This window comes from Anopheles coustani, chromosome 2, assembly GCF_943734705.1.
Source record: "Anopheles coustani chromosome 2, idAnoCousDA_361_x.2, whole genome shotgun sequence".
Lineage (NCBI taxonomy): Eukaryota > Metazoa > Arthropoda > Insecta > Diptera > Culicidae > Anopheles > Anopheles coustani.
In genome coordinates, this window is record NC_071289.1 from 67,115,271 (window position 1) to 67,130,028 (window position 14,758).

A 14,758-nucleotide genomic window follows, 5' to 3' on the forward strand; every position below is an offset into this window, starting at 1 on the left:
TTACACACCCCCTTTTTGGCCGGGGTTATATATTGAATCCCATCCCTAACCCAAACATTTGATCCTTTCGCGTACAGATTGATTGGAACCGGAAGTCGAAACGAAAGGCAACACCATTTTCGACGCCACCGGCCCTTTTCCCGACGACGGTGTTTTGAAACCAGCATCCGGTTTGTATGTATTTACTTTCATCGGATATCTCCGACCGGAAGGGTATTGCGTACTATTTGCGTTCGCTCGTTCAATTTAGCTGACGCGGGTCACGGTTTCTGGTATCGTATTCTAGTCCAAATCAGCTTTCAATCGTTGTCACCCGTTGAATTTATCTATTTTTTGTCGTGATCACACACATATTCTGCTTACGATAACACAATGGTGTTGAAACACGAGTGTTGCGTTGGTGGTTGCATATTTCGAAATCGCGAATTAAAATTCCCGAGTAACAAGAATATCCATGTTGCGCTATGAAAGGGGCGTTTTTCATGGTATCATCGGGCTCCTGATGGAACCTGCGAAATATGTAGGTTGCGTGACAAAAACGACGTGACGCGATGTTTTTTATACAATGCGCGATGTTTTAATGGAGGCGATGTTTTCAATATACATATTGTCATCATATACAAAGGAAAATTCCCAAGTTGTAATTTTATATTAAACGAACATTTTTTATTCAAATATATTTAAGCACTTTACAAACCGTTTGTTCACTTGGAGCCGCAAGCTTGGGACCGCAAAAATCAGCCATCTCCTTGCACTAAACTTTAATTCTACCGATGACACCGCGGTTGAGCTTCTGGTGCCGCTGCTGCGCGCGTTGAACTTTGGAAGAGAAAATGAACAAAAATTAACATAGTTTGGATTCTTTCTGATTATAATTCATCTCAATAACGTTTACTTACCGAATATTAACGAAAACTGCCGTTATATTACTCTTTTCTTCACATTTTTGGTGAACTGCAATTTCACTCTGCAAGCGGTGGCAAAATCAAAACAACTCTGTTGACAACAGGCAAAACTGCCCAAGGCCTATAAAGCTGTAGGTTGGTTTACTTTGGATTGTTGACATTTGGTTCAAATTCATAAATGATTGTCAAAATAATATTTTATTTTTTCTTCATCGCTTGGTAATTATGAGCAGTGTTTGAAGTGATGATTGATATAAAACTGAACACATTGATTCTTTTTGATGCTCAATATTTGAATCTGGTTCACTTTTTTCACTTTCAGTCACTCAAAAAAGTGTTTTTCAATTCCCCACCACACTTCTACGAATGAAAGTGATAGCTCGGTAGAATACCCGTGTTTTTGACTTAATATTTTGTTTCTTTACATTATGAATCAAGATGAATCATGGTATGAGTGATGTATAGCGATTGTTTTGGTTTTTCGCATTCGCTGTAATCAATTAAGCCGTACACAAAGAACATAATAGCGTTACGTTGTCGATAGGCGGCTGTGCGAGCGATCGTTCTTACTCTCGCAACTGCTCAAGATAAAACAAGTGCAGTGCCAATTTTCAACCTATTGATCGAGTATATTTACTGAAGCAAGAAGTTCAAGAACTTCCTGCGAAGTTTGATTTCGCCTGAGATGCGCGAGAGAAAGTCCCTTACTGCGTTTAACGCAGCAATACATAGAAAATACTGACAGTTAAGAAAACTGATTTCACTGGTATTTAATATAACTCATTTTTTAAGAGCCTTCATCGTAGCCATGGTTAAATTTTGATATGAATCAATTCTCCGATTCAACTTCAGGGTTTTTATGGTTTGAAATGTTTAACGTCATTTACCAAACCTACACTGTTTAACACGCCTTGGTCCGAACCTGTCCGTGTTGCAGTTCTATCTGCAAGTATGGGTCCATCAGGGGTGGGATGGGGAAATTCCTCCTGATGTATCGCTTCGTCGCGGTGTTTTGTTCGCGATGTTGTGCTACCGCTTGCAAGTATAGACTCGCGGAGAGGAGCACTGGGGTAGCACTTTCATCGCCCGGGCGTTTTGTATGGAAAAAGTTGCACCTAAACCCGCCGTCGCGCAACTTTGTTTGTCGGGGTTGCATTCCTTGCAACATTCCACCGCGAACGAACCAGCCTGGAATGTGCAAAATAAATCAAGTGATAAACATTTTTCACACGACTCGTTGTCCGGCGACGGCGGCACAGTTTTTGACGGGACGCGAACACCCGCAAATTGGGGCAATTTGTGCGGCGGCCTTCGTTAAATTGAAATTTAAAAAAATCCGACGCTAAGCCCCGAGGCTTGATTGTAAAATATTTGACAAACCTCCCAACCCGAAGCAACTCCAACGACTCGCCGAGGTCTCGCGCTAGCTCTTCTGGCTGGCAGCATGCTAACAATTTAAACCCTTGGTGGGATACACTTTCTTTGTGCGCAAACTCGGTGGACAGTCCTATGCTCAATCCCGAGTAACAAAAATACGCATGTTGCACTATCAAAAGAGTGTTTTTCATGGTATCATCAGAGTACTGATGGAACCTGCGAAATATGTAGGTTGCGTGACAAAAACGACGTGACGCGATGTTTTTTATACAATGCGCGGTGTTTTTGTGTGGTATGCGATGTTTCGTTCAAGTTGGGTACAATTTTCATTCTAGACAATGTTTGGTTGTGTTAGTGGAAACGTCTCGTTTATTTCATCAATGAACATACACAGTCAGACAGAGCAAGTAAGCGTACGCGTACAGCACCGGCATGAGGCGGGTAGAAAAACCAACGAGCCGGGTTAAATCATTCGGACTAAAATTTTGACTCAAGTGGCTGTGTTTAAAACAAGTAAATAATTAAAACGATGAATTCTCGGGTGTTGAAAGAAAAGGGACAGATCCCGCCGTCGAAGTCCTCGAAAAGTGGTGCACCACGTCCAGGTAGCTAAAACATGACGGATAAATCAGAAAAGAAAGTGTTATTGCGGTTTCATTCATAACCAACCGTAAATGACCCTTACTTTTATGGCTTATCCAGGTAATCAGTGGGAAAAGGTACATTAATCCCTTTTGCTTTCGATTATATTCCAGCATCCGTTCCTTCGCCGGCCCACGCTTCATCTGCTTCTCCGTATGTTAATTCTGCAGCAAAACGGACTAATGCGGATAATGCTACACCAACCAGCGGTAAGCTGAAACGTATATGGTCAATTGATTTAAGTTTGCTAATGAATTTGATTTTTTATCTAGTTGGCATGCAAGGGCCTCACTTGGAGTTTCTGGTTAGAGCAGATGGTAGCACACCAGCTTCATTTATTGGTGAGTATTGTTAATATGCATCGGCATATGTCCGTGGATTCACGACTTTTTTGACACCTTCTAGCAGTCGTTCCTTCGGTTTCTAATCGTACGAATCCTTCCGCTTCCTCCGTAACATCAACTCATTCTTCGGCAACTATCCACACCGCACCTGCAAAGAAACAACGTAAGTAAAACGAATCATGATTCCATTGACGTATCCATAACGATAGTTTCATGGCTTTTTTGACACCTTCTAGCAGTCGTTCCTTCGGTTTCTAATCGTACGAATCCTTCCGCTTCCTCCGTAACATCAACTCATTCTTCGGCAACTATCCACACCGCACCTGCAAAGAAACAACGTAAGTAAAACGAATCATGATTCAATTGATGTATCCGTAACGATGGATTCATGGCTTTTTGTTTCACCTTCTAGCAGTCGTTCCTTCGGTTTCTAGTCATACGATTCCTTCCGCTGCCACCAACATATCAACTCATTTGTCGCCGTCCCAAAGTATCCATACCGCACCTGCAAAGAAGCAACGTAAGTAAAACGATTACTTTTAAAATGAACAACGTGATATGTGAACAATTGTTTTTACAGATACACATGCAGCTAATTCAAACGGATCTACGAACCAACCATGCTGTTGTTCAACGTTAAGCAAAAAAATCGACACTATGCAAACCACGTTGAACTATATATTGGACATATTACGACCGGTTAACAGGGCAAATCCTACAGCAGAAAGGCTTTTTGTGTTCCAGAAAATTGCAGACGTGGAGGAACTTGAAAAATTAGAAAGAGATTTGGGAGATGAAAGTGGTGCATACAGAAGAGAAACAGCAGGCGGAATCAAATCGTTAATTGAGTGTGGCGAAATGTATTACCAAATACATCAAGCCTTGGACGTGGTTTTCGACAAGCAATTTTTAGCTAAGTGCAGCTGGACAGGAAGGGCCAAGTGTGGCACAAAAAAAATATGCTTTTCGCAATACAAAAATGTGATAGATTTGTTTGTAGAATTAGGAAAAACGGAATTTTTTATCCCAACCCTTCGAGAAGTCTGTGATTATTTAAAAAAAAAAATACATCATGCAGTCGAAAGGGCAAAAATAACTGGGAGGATCAAATCTACGGCCCACAGGTTTACAAAAGATGGTTTTTGATGATCTCATTTTCTTTTCTACAATCTACTTTTCTCATTTCCTTTTTTAAATTAAGAGACTATATGCAATATAGTCAAATTCAAAATCTTGTGATTAAGGTGCAATAAAAATAAACAATGTTTAACTATATTACAAGTCTTTATTTACACTTACGTTTTAAAAGTATGGACTAAAGGAATAAATACTAAATTTTCCAATAGATCTAAGCGGATTGCCGCAAGTTTACATTTAATACTAGATACAGTCCATTCTTCAATGTCTTCATTCAAATCATTCCTATTCCCTATGGATATGTTCATAGCGAACGAACTAATTGGCTTATAAAATAATTCCCTACAAACTAAAATCTTCCTTCCTCCTATAACTATATCTTCGTTACTTATTTCTCCCGTGGTCATTTGGACAACCCAATTGTCGGTGGTCAGAAACCACCCGTCCCTGGTATTATTTTTAAGATCAAATCCGGGTCTTATAGAAGCAGTGATATTTCCCCCGCTTTTTTGTAAACATGGGAATTTTGTCTTCGAGCTTGCTCTTCGGGTATACAAATAGTCTAATTCAGAAAGCCTATTTATGGCCTGTTCAAGGTTTCTGTATCCATGCCTTAACAAAATTTTTAGATGGCCAAGGTAATTTTCAAATTGGTGCGAAGATAAGTCAGGTAGTGCACCGAACCGACACACGTCATCGCAGACATGCTGCAAGTTATGTACGTTGCTGGTTAAACCGTTTGGACCGTACACTCCTTCGTATTCCAGCACAAATTTATCCAAAAAATTCTTCGCCGTGGCCCAATACACTTTGTATGCTTCCGTTGATAACATTGTAACGGCACAAAACAATAACATGAAATGTTGGTACTGAGCATCGCTAATATTTCCCCTCAAGACGACGACTCCGGCGTACTGCAGGAATGCACCGAATTCGCTTCCTTTCCAATCTTCTAAATACTCCAAAGAACGGAGAGGACGACGAAATTCGGACGGTAGCCGTATTTCTTCTAACGCCAACGAGATGTTCGTGTATTGCGTTGTTGTCAGCTTTCCATGGAATCCTGATTCGCCATTTTTCCACCTCTTTAAAAGCTTTTTGGTAACTCCCAGGTCCATCAGATGAAGTCTGTCGGCAATTATAACTCCGTCAATGATGTTGAAGTGCTGTAAGTCAAGAAGTGGGGTGAGGTGCTTCTGATGATCAGGCCAATAACCTCCTTGACGGAAAACCGCATCGGTCCTTTTCTCGGCATCAATTCCTCTGAAAATAGTGCGGTTGTTTACTCTTTGTCCTTGAGAAACACACTTGATGCATCCTTGGAGACCGTTAAAGTTGACTACACCTGTAACAGAAAAAAAACGAAGCAATAAAAGCGTGATTAGTGTGTACAAAATGTGATGAATGATTGCCAGAGAATAAATCATTACCTTTAATAAACGCCCTTGCTGGTGTATCAGCAATAAAAGCCCGGACTCTAATGTTTATTGCCTTGTCCTGGATGCGAATGCCGTCCGTCATTAACTCATTCAGTTCCGACACAAGTGGACGTAGATATTCTTCTACCTTCTCCGGCTTTCTTAGCCCGCAAAAGATAGCCACCGGCATCGGTGCTACGGTAGGCAATTCTGCTATGCTGATCAGAATAGGCCAGAACTGCATTTTACTGCTATTGGTCAGTGGTAGACCGTCAACCGAAACGTACAAACTCATCGTGTTGATGTTGAGATTCATGGCCCTAAAAGTAAGAATGAAAACGGTTTAGCATTTCTAAGTAACATTCTATGGATCGCTGAACGATAGTTGGGTAGACTTACCGGCATCTATTCTGGATACATTTGTTTACACCGTTGTACCAGAATCTCCCACCGTCTATTTGTACAATGTTTGCTTTGATGGATGGTGTCTTGAGAATAGTCCGTGCATCTTTCGGCAGTCGAAATGTTGTTTTTATGCGCAAAATTCGAAGAATTTTGTTCAGAGCAACATGGGTTTGGTTCGTTTCAAGAGCCCAAAATCGCAGACATTCTTCCATAGGTGTTGTTTCTATGTCATATAACTCATCGGGGTGGTCATGGTTTTCTTCATTTCTTTCGCAATGACTTTCTTCATACATTTCCAACAACTCTGGAAGCTCCAGTATTGGCTCGTAGGTTGAGGTGCTAGCCACTGGCTCACTAGTTGAAGAACGAATGTTTACGCTGGCACCAGCTATTTCCATTCTTCTCGTCCGAGCAGCGGTATCCTTGTAGATTTTTGAAGTTTGCCTCAAACGGCGCGAATACAGAACGTAGGCCATATCCTGAGCAAACACAAAACCTATTTGCACTGACGAAATGAATGTAAAACCACGAATATATCTCACTTGCAACTTATCACACAGAGAGCATAAAAGCGAATGGACGTCCGGAAGAATTTGTAGTCGCAGGTACGTTTTACACATCAGGCACATTTCTTCATAGCACTTCAACTATCAAGAATTCGTAGTCGCAGGTACGTTTTACACATCAGGCACATTTCTTCATAGCACTTCAACGGTAGAGTTTTGACAGAAAATATGCCATCTTTTTTAAAAATAATTTATCTATGATGGATAGGATTATTTTACATAAAGTAATCCTTTTATATAATTACGGCTCGCACGAGAAAACAAGCGAAGCCATCTCTCTCTTAAAAACATTTTTGACAATGGGTCAAGCCAATGGCATATTTATCGAACAATTTAATAATCACTATTAAGCTAGGTTTCTATTCAAATGACAATCACTTGCAATTTAACCTAAACTACTTTAACAGTGAGATTTTTAGAAGTAAAGATGAACGAAAACAGTTTTGAACATTTTCCATTCATACGTATAAGAAATTTCGGCTAACCCAATTGGTAAATGAAGTCCACATGCATTCGCTTTTGGAGCAAATAGCCATCATTATTGTAATGTAAACAATCGTTATCGGCTGTAACGTTATTAGCAAAACAAACGATATTGTGCCAGGCCATCTTACAACCTTACGTCTATGAACATGTAATTTAACATAGGCATATATGGTTTTTGCTTGGTAATGTGTACAATCGTTAAAATCAACAAACTGCACTGCATATCAATCGTCCCTACAAGATAGCTGTAGAGCAATGAGGGAAATTTTGAATAGCATTTGTATGTATAGCGAAATCACACAATAGCACTCAATACAGCAAATAGAACGACAACATGATAGAAAAAATGCCATATTGCATTGGCATAGATAAACGTGCGCGGAGAACATCGTAGTGGGGATTGAAAACGATTAACTGATGCACACTCTCGCATGTATAGGCTTAGATAGAACATACAATACCATATAGTGATAACACTCAGTCAAACAACTAGATCTATAATATGATAATTATGATGGCAAATTTTAAAATCGCTTACCTATGTAATATTCACACTCCACGCCGATAAACAATCCCTTCGTTGGCATGTTTACTGCGATCGCCACCGATGGTGTCTTCTTCACATTGATCGTTATTTTGTACAGCACGATGATATATGTAAGAACAGCACATTCTGAAAAAAACAAATCAAAAACAATCAAACGTATAACACTGCTTGCTCACACCATCACTTCAATCTACTTGCTTCCTTGCTAAATACTTCCATGTATTTCCTCCAGCTATCTAGATTTGATTGAATGGTGCGTTTAGTAGGTTAATTTATGCTGCAGGTGGATTGTAGTATTGTTGATTGCAGATAAAAGAGCTGATATTCTATCCTTCTTCACAAACCTACGAAGAAACGAGATTTTACTTTCTTAGCTTTACAGAAGGAGCCCCCAAAACACCTGCTTCTCATCCAATGCATTCAAATGACCACAAGTTGAATTGCAGACCATCCTTCACGAGATATATCGTATCCTCAAAGGCTATGGCCACTCGATGTAAACAAGCGAACCATATCGCTACTTTCCTATACCCTGCACCGATAGTATCCTCTTTCGTGAAGCTCGTATGGTTGATCACGATATTACCGTTGATTATTTCGAATAGAACGGCCAACTGCAAAGAAAACAAACATCAATAAACCGAACACATTACGCGTTTTGATATACCATCCTGATCGTCTTTGAAGAAATCACTTCAAGCCCGATGGGGTTATGTTTGATAACCACAATTTGCACATTATTCTGCAGGAGCATACTTTCACTTGCACTGGCACCAAGTTTTTACACACCAACTGTTCATCACTTTTGAAACGCAATGGCTTCTACGATCGAAAGATTCAGTGTAGTAAAAATGTAAACATTGGCGATGCGGGCACCGCCATTGTACGCCTGCTTTTTTCGACCGCTTTGTGTTGAATGTACGCGATCTTGTACCCGACGAAAAAACGAACACATGCGTGAACGCGCGTTCAGGCTGCAGCGCGGCACGATGATTTTTTAAACACAACGGCCTGTTGCTCGCACGCTCGCTGTCGTGTGTGAAGATGTTGCCAGCAAGTATGGGTCCGTCAGGGGTGGGATGGGGAAATTCCTCCTGATGCATCGCTTCGCCGCGGTGTTTTGCTCGGAAAAACAGCGCAACATGGATATTCTTGTTACATCGGGTCAACGATGTTGTGCTACCGCTTGCAAGTATAGACTCGCGGAGAGGAGCACTGGGGTAGCACTTTCATCGCCCGGGCGTTTTGTATGGAAATTGTTGCTCCTAAACTCGCCGTCGCGCAACTTTGTTCGTCGGGATTGAAAGGAATGCAACCATCAATTTTCCCGACGCAACACCATTGCCGCGCACCATGAGGGACAGGCCGTTCGAAGATGCAGCTTGGGTAAAATGAAAGAAAAAAAAAGAGTGCAATGGACCATAAATCGTTAGCACTGTGGGCAGGATGGGTGGAACTGCTTCATGAGTGCGATTCGCGAGCAGCTCAACACCAACGTGGCTCGTTTCGGGCGGCTGGAACGATTCTTCTGATCGTCGCGACAGTTGAAGCGACAAACACAGTGTGTCACATTGCGTCTAAACCAGGAATCAAGAACGAGGAAAACAACATAACGAAAGTACAACAAAGAATGTCTACAGATTTATAACATTTGACATTGTATATGCAATTATGTGCCAGTTAAGTTAGTTCGTTTTTAAGGAAAATGAGTCTTGACAAGTATTCAACTAAGGCTACAGATTTATAACATTCGATATTGTATATGAAATTATGTAGTTAGTTTTTTAAGGAAAATTAATTTAAACAATTAGTCAGCTTTAAGGTACTTTGAGTTTCAAAAGTTTATGTAACACAAATCATAGAAATTTTGGAACCATAATTTACTTTTAATTTGCAAGTTGTTTTTACAATATGAATCTTTACAATGATTTGCTGAAAAATAGCATCGAAAATGCTGCCGATGCTTGCACACCCAAATGCACTTACTTTAATGCCGGCCACTAACAATGCGGAATGTTGGTGTGTAGAAGAGAAGCAGCAAACAAACAAAAAACAATTGCAACATAGCAATCTCCCGTGCGTACCACTTCGCCGTGGCATATCCTTCGATTGTGGTGGGATAATTCAACCACTAACTGGAAGCGTCAACGGTACCTCGCATAAAACGCTTCATCCAAGTGTACTTTAAAAAAGAAAAACTAAAGAGAAAACTACATGAGCATAGAACGGAATCCCCTTTGGGTGTGCCGACCAGAAAGTGATACCATTTCGTATCGCAATACACACATGTGTTACACTTTATGCCCGGCTGCCGTTGGCCCACACTATGCGGGGGGGCATTTTATGGGTGGATCAGCAGCATGGCATCGCCCGAGATCATCATTATCATCATCACTCGAAGGAAGTACACAGGGGAGAGGAGAAAAAAGCAACAGGGAAAAAAACACACATGAACATGTGCTTGCGCTCGTTTCGTATTTCATCCCCCGACCGTTTGGCGTGCCGATGCACTCGGCAGTGCATCAACACCCGGCTGGCATACCACATTTATCAACCGAGTACAACCATTTTCACACCCCGGAGCAATGGAAAACTCCAGCGGGAAAACTTGCCGCACCTTTCCTCCCCCGGTCACACACGGTTGTGGAAATGGAGAGCAAAATGAAACGGGTAAACATGTTGTTCATCGAAATCTCCATACAGCCTCAGGGAGCACTGATGTCATTTGGGAAAAACCAGAAACGAAAAGTTTGGTCAAATTTGAGCCCCAGAACAATGCATGGATTATGTCAACACGTCCATCGATATATCAGATCGGCCTCCTTTCGTACACTGGAAGGCGGTATTGGATGTACTTTTCCCGCAACAAGTCTTAATCATCAAACCACTCAACTTATTAATGAGGGCGTGTGTTTGGGCTTTCATCTCGAGCGGGGTGGAATAAAAATGTGCTATCGACGGCACTAATGGGATGCCACCAGCGAGAAATACAGCAAACATGACGTCGAAGTACGCCCCATTCCGGGACGATAAACTTCTGCAGATAGCGCTGCCCCCGGTTTTCGATGACATCCAGTTAAATGGTTCGGTTGGAAAAGTTGCCACTGAAGGGACAAGTTTCATTATTTCTCTCTTTCTCCCTCTCGTTCGGCACTTTCGGGTTGAAGGCTGCTCCATTTGGTGATTTTGGGTTGTTCGTTTCTTCTGTTTGCACGGTTCGGTGAAACTTTGTAGCAGTTTTCGACCCCCGTCTGTCTTTGCTTGGGAAGGCGGATAGCTGGGACGTTAAAATGTTGTGTTTATTATTTACTCCGACCCTCAATTTGTCCGTCAACGCGAGCATCCTTCCAGTCGGGTTGAGCGAATAAAATCCTTCCCGCCGCGAGACGCATTTCGAATTTGCACATCATTTTTAATGTCCGTCGCGCTTCACGCACAATTTAACTTCCAACCCCCGGGGGGGGGAGGGCGGATTCCTTGATCCTTGAGTCCCCCGTCCCCCACGGTCCTTCGCCCATCGCCATTGCCGAGGATGCGTTTCTTGAGCTGAATCACTTCAGCCATAAACGATTGCTTTCCATCAATTATCAATCTATCAATTTACGACCCCATCAATATGCGGTCCATCAGCGGGTGGGTTGGTTTTGTGCTTTGCGCTCGATGTTTGCAGAACCGCTCCATTGAACTCGGCACCAGTATAAGGTAGTGGCACACACACACACACTCGCGCGTTCCAACAATTATCACGTACGTGAGTCAGTTATTACACCCGGGGCTATCAAAACCTTTCCGAGCTGCACCACGGACCCGATTGCATCGTCCATCCTAGGACGATCTGCATCCCCGGGCGGGCGAAGTGCAAGAGCAAATCAATTAAAGTGTCCTCAACATCGAAGGCATCCGACACGAATGGACGCGAATAGCGCATAATCATCATCGATGGGCGGAGGGAAGCTTTGTTTCTTGCCTCGTTCAACACTAAATGACCATAAATTAAACAACATCGTCGTGTTGTAGAATCAATGCTACACTTCTTCTTAATGGTGTACAAGGATGAACGATAAGGATTGCAAAAGCGATTTTAAAACAGTTCAGAAACGATGTTAAATTACTGTTATTTTCTTATTTAGATGATCTCTTTTTAATCTTCTAAAGTACATAAGAAGTTTTTTTAATTATTTTGTTTCTAAAATTGAATATTTTAAAACATTTAGTCACATTTTTATTCTTCTTTCTTCTGTTAAATGACATCGCATGAATTAAAGAAATCAGAAAAGTCCTGTTTGTTCAATGCTTTATCTAAAAATATATTCACTTGACACATTTTACCATCCAATGTTCTCACACAATTCCAACCCTGTAACCACAAAAAAAGATGAACGACCCAGCAGCACTTCATCATAAAGTAATCATAAAAATATATTCAAATAAAACGCATATCCCACCCATCCGTCGGGTCGACCCAAGCAGAACGCTCCTCGGAGTGTCTAACAAATGGCACATTTCGTCCCGATGGATGCAAAAAAAGCCGCTTCACATGATTCCCACCGGATTGTAACTGGAAACGGAGAACGAAAGCGCGTCAGATGTGCGGTCCGGGGTTGAGAAAATTGAAAACTGTGACACCGAACCGGCTGGCAGGGCAAGACGGCGGGCGGGTTCTGCATATGGGCCATCGCGAACAGCGGCTCCTTTGGTGGTTGCGGCTCGACCGGGGAAAACGCCATTGCCCTCTGCGGTTTGCAATGCGTTGCTTGCAGTGTTACAATTTGATTACTTTCCAGCGTCCGTTCTCATTTTTTTTTGTATTCTTCTCCTGCCCTTTGTTTACACCAGGCTGGTGCAGTATTCGACATTAACGCCTCCGGCGAAAGAGAGTTCCTTGCAACCAAGAAGGAAGTAAAATAATTAATGACTTTTTACTCGTGGCCTCATTCTTGGCGGCACCTTTTATTTTTTATTCCGCGATGGTTTGCATTGAATGAAATTTTGTTTGCTTATTTTTTTTAAAATAGGTCTAACATCTTCTTACTTAATGAGGGTTCACCCAAAAAGTTGGATAATACCTACGACCTTTGAATTTGTCCATTTCGGAATGATTGTTTCACTCCTTTCATTTGATCCGGTTCACGCATTTGCTTCTCCACGGAACGATCAATTGAAACATCACAATCTAACCAAACCCGCTTTCCTTGTATGTGCCAATAGAAAGAAAAAACTAACCGCACAACAACGTGTAAATCAATACGCGAGCAGAAATCGAATACGCTCAATTGATCTTGTGCGAAAAGTGTCGAAACATGAGCTACCAAACGACCTACCGCCCTGCCAGGGCGCCTCGGAGTACGCGTCACTTAGCGCCCCCAAAACGGCTAACCGGTCAAGGTGTCAGGTTCGGACAGTAACACACGGGCAAGGCGAAAAAAACAGGCTGACAAATGGTTGACAACCCCATGATAAATGTGATAAAAATAGAGAGCGTCTCCGATCTCGCGCCTGCTGGGAGGCGACTCCATGCCGTTCGCACTTTCCCCATGGCCATGGTTCATGGTCCACTGTCGGCTTCATTTCTTTTGGGGTGGATATGCGTAAATAGATATGCGTCAACAACGCCAACCGGTCGTTATCGTCCCGGCTGCATGTAGGATGGTAAAGTTGCGGGAAGCGCAGGAACGTGTCGGAAGTGATTATTTAATCTAGCACCCGGTGCGCTGGGTGCCTGGAGTTTCACCATCGAGGAACTAGGAACTGAGAACTGAAGTGATGAAGCGTGTACAATGCTAGATGGTAATCGAATTAAGTGGCTGGAGAGAAAGGACGCGAAGTACTAGAGTCTAGGTATACGGGTGGTGGCGCTCTGTAACTCTGTCTTCAATTGTTTATTGTCCAGTAGCTCCACTGCGTCGGTCATAACATAAACCCCCGTAGCAACGAAACAAAACCAAACAATGACAACAGTGCTTCCTAACTAAACATACCGATAAGCAAATACGTCTGTTTCGTGATCGATCGGTACTCGGAACTACAACTTACCATAAATATGTTTTTTGCTTAATCCAAAACATTCTTCCATCAAGGCGAAAGTCTGTTTGCAACGAATTATCTCATCCGGGCACGAACTTTCTCGCACTAAGTCGCAGTAGTCCGGCGCACTATCGCTGACGCCTAGCAACGGTGACGCCAGCTTGACATTGGGATTAACCACGATTACCGTCTAATGAGTTTGTTGCCTTTCGTGCAATCTAGTGGTCGTTGATAGGGAACATCAAGCTACACTCATCCAGAGGCGTGTTGAAGAATGAAAATGAAAACACTCTAGGCGTACGCTTGCCAGAAGGGAAAGGTCGCTCCGTCCCTCCTGGAACCAGGAAGCAAAACATAGGTCGACAAACGACAAGCATTGGCTTACGAGCTGTGGAGTCCCTGATAAATGGTGCGCGCGAGTGAGGAAATGTTGAGATAGTCTTGTTCTACCTAAGAACCTCGCCGGAACCATCGTTTAATCCGTTCGTCTTTTCGTTGATCTTGTCTTCCAAAGTTTTGTTGGCCCATTTTCATCAATCAATCTTCATCCCTGGCCGGGACTACCGATACACGAACCACATCGAAACACCAGCTGTACTGCTTCGAACGAATCAATCGTCACACGAACAGAAACTGGCCTGGTGGATTGACCAGATTAAACGCATTTATTAATGTAATGACGGCCAACCGCGTCATCCATCTTTCGAATAGCACAAGATTTCAAGTTTTAATCAGCATGACTAATGTTTTTAACTCATTCTTTTGTCCCTCTCGGTTTCAGAAACCTTCTGGCCTAGTATGGTGAGCTAAAACTCGTCATCGGCAACACTATGCATCGAACTGTTCGGAGCTGCTGGAATATCCTGTAGATGACTCAAACGAAAAGCAACATATCACACATCTCGAT

At 42.3% G+C, this 14,758-nt stretch overlaps 1 long non-coding RNA gene across 1 annotated transcript; it reads right to left on the reverse strand.

Annotated features, from left to right (window-relative positions):
• Positions 1-2,680: 2,680 nt before the first annotated feature.
• Positions 2,681-7,948, reverse strand: LOC131265644 (uncharacterized). Its single transcript, XR_009178294.1, has 6 exons — positions 7,819-7,948; positions 3,674-3,773; positions 3,498-3,591; positions 3,217-3,416; positions 2,968-3,138; positions 2,681-2,891 (listed from the first exon to the last, which is right to left on the reverse strand). It is a non-coding gene; the product is annotated as an uncharacterized LOC131265644 (long non-coding RNA).
• Positions 7,949-14,758: the final 6,810 nt, after the last annotated feature.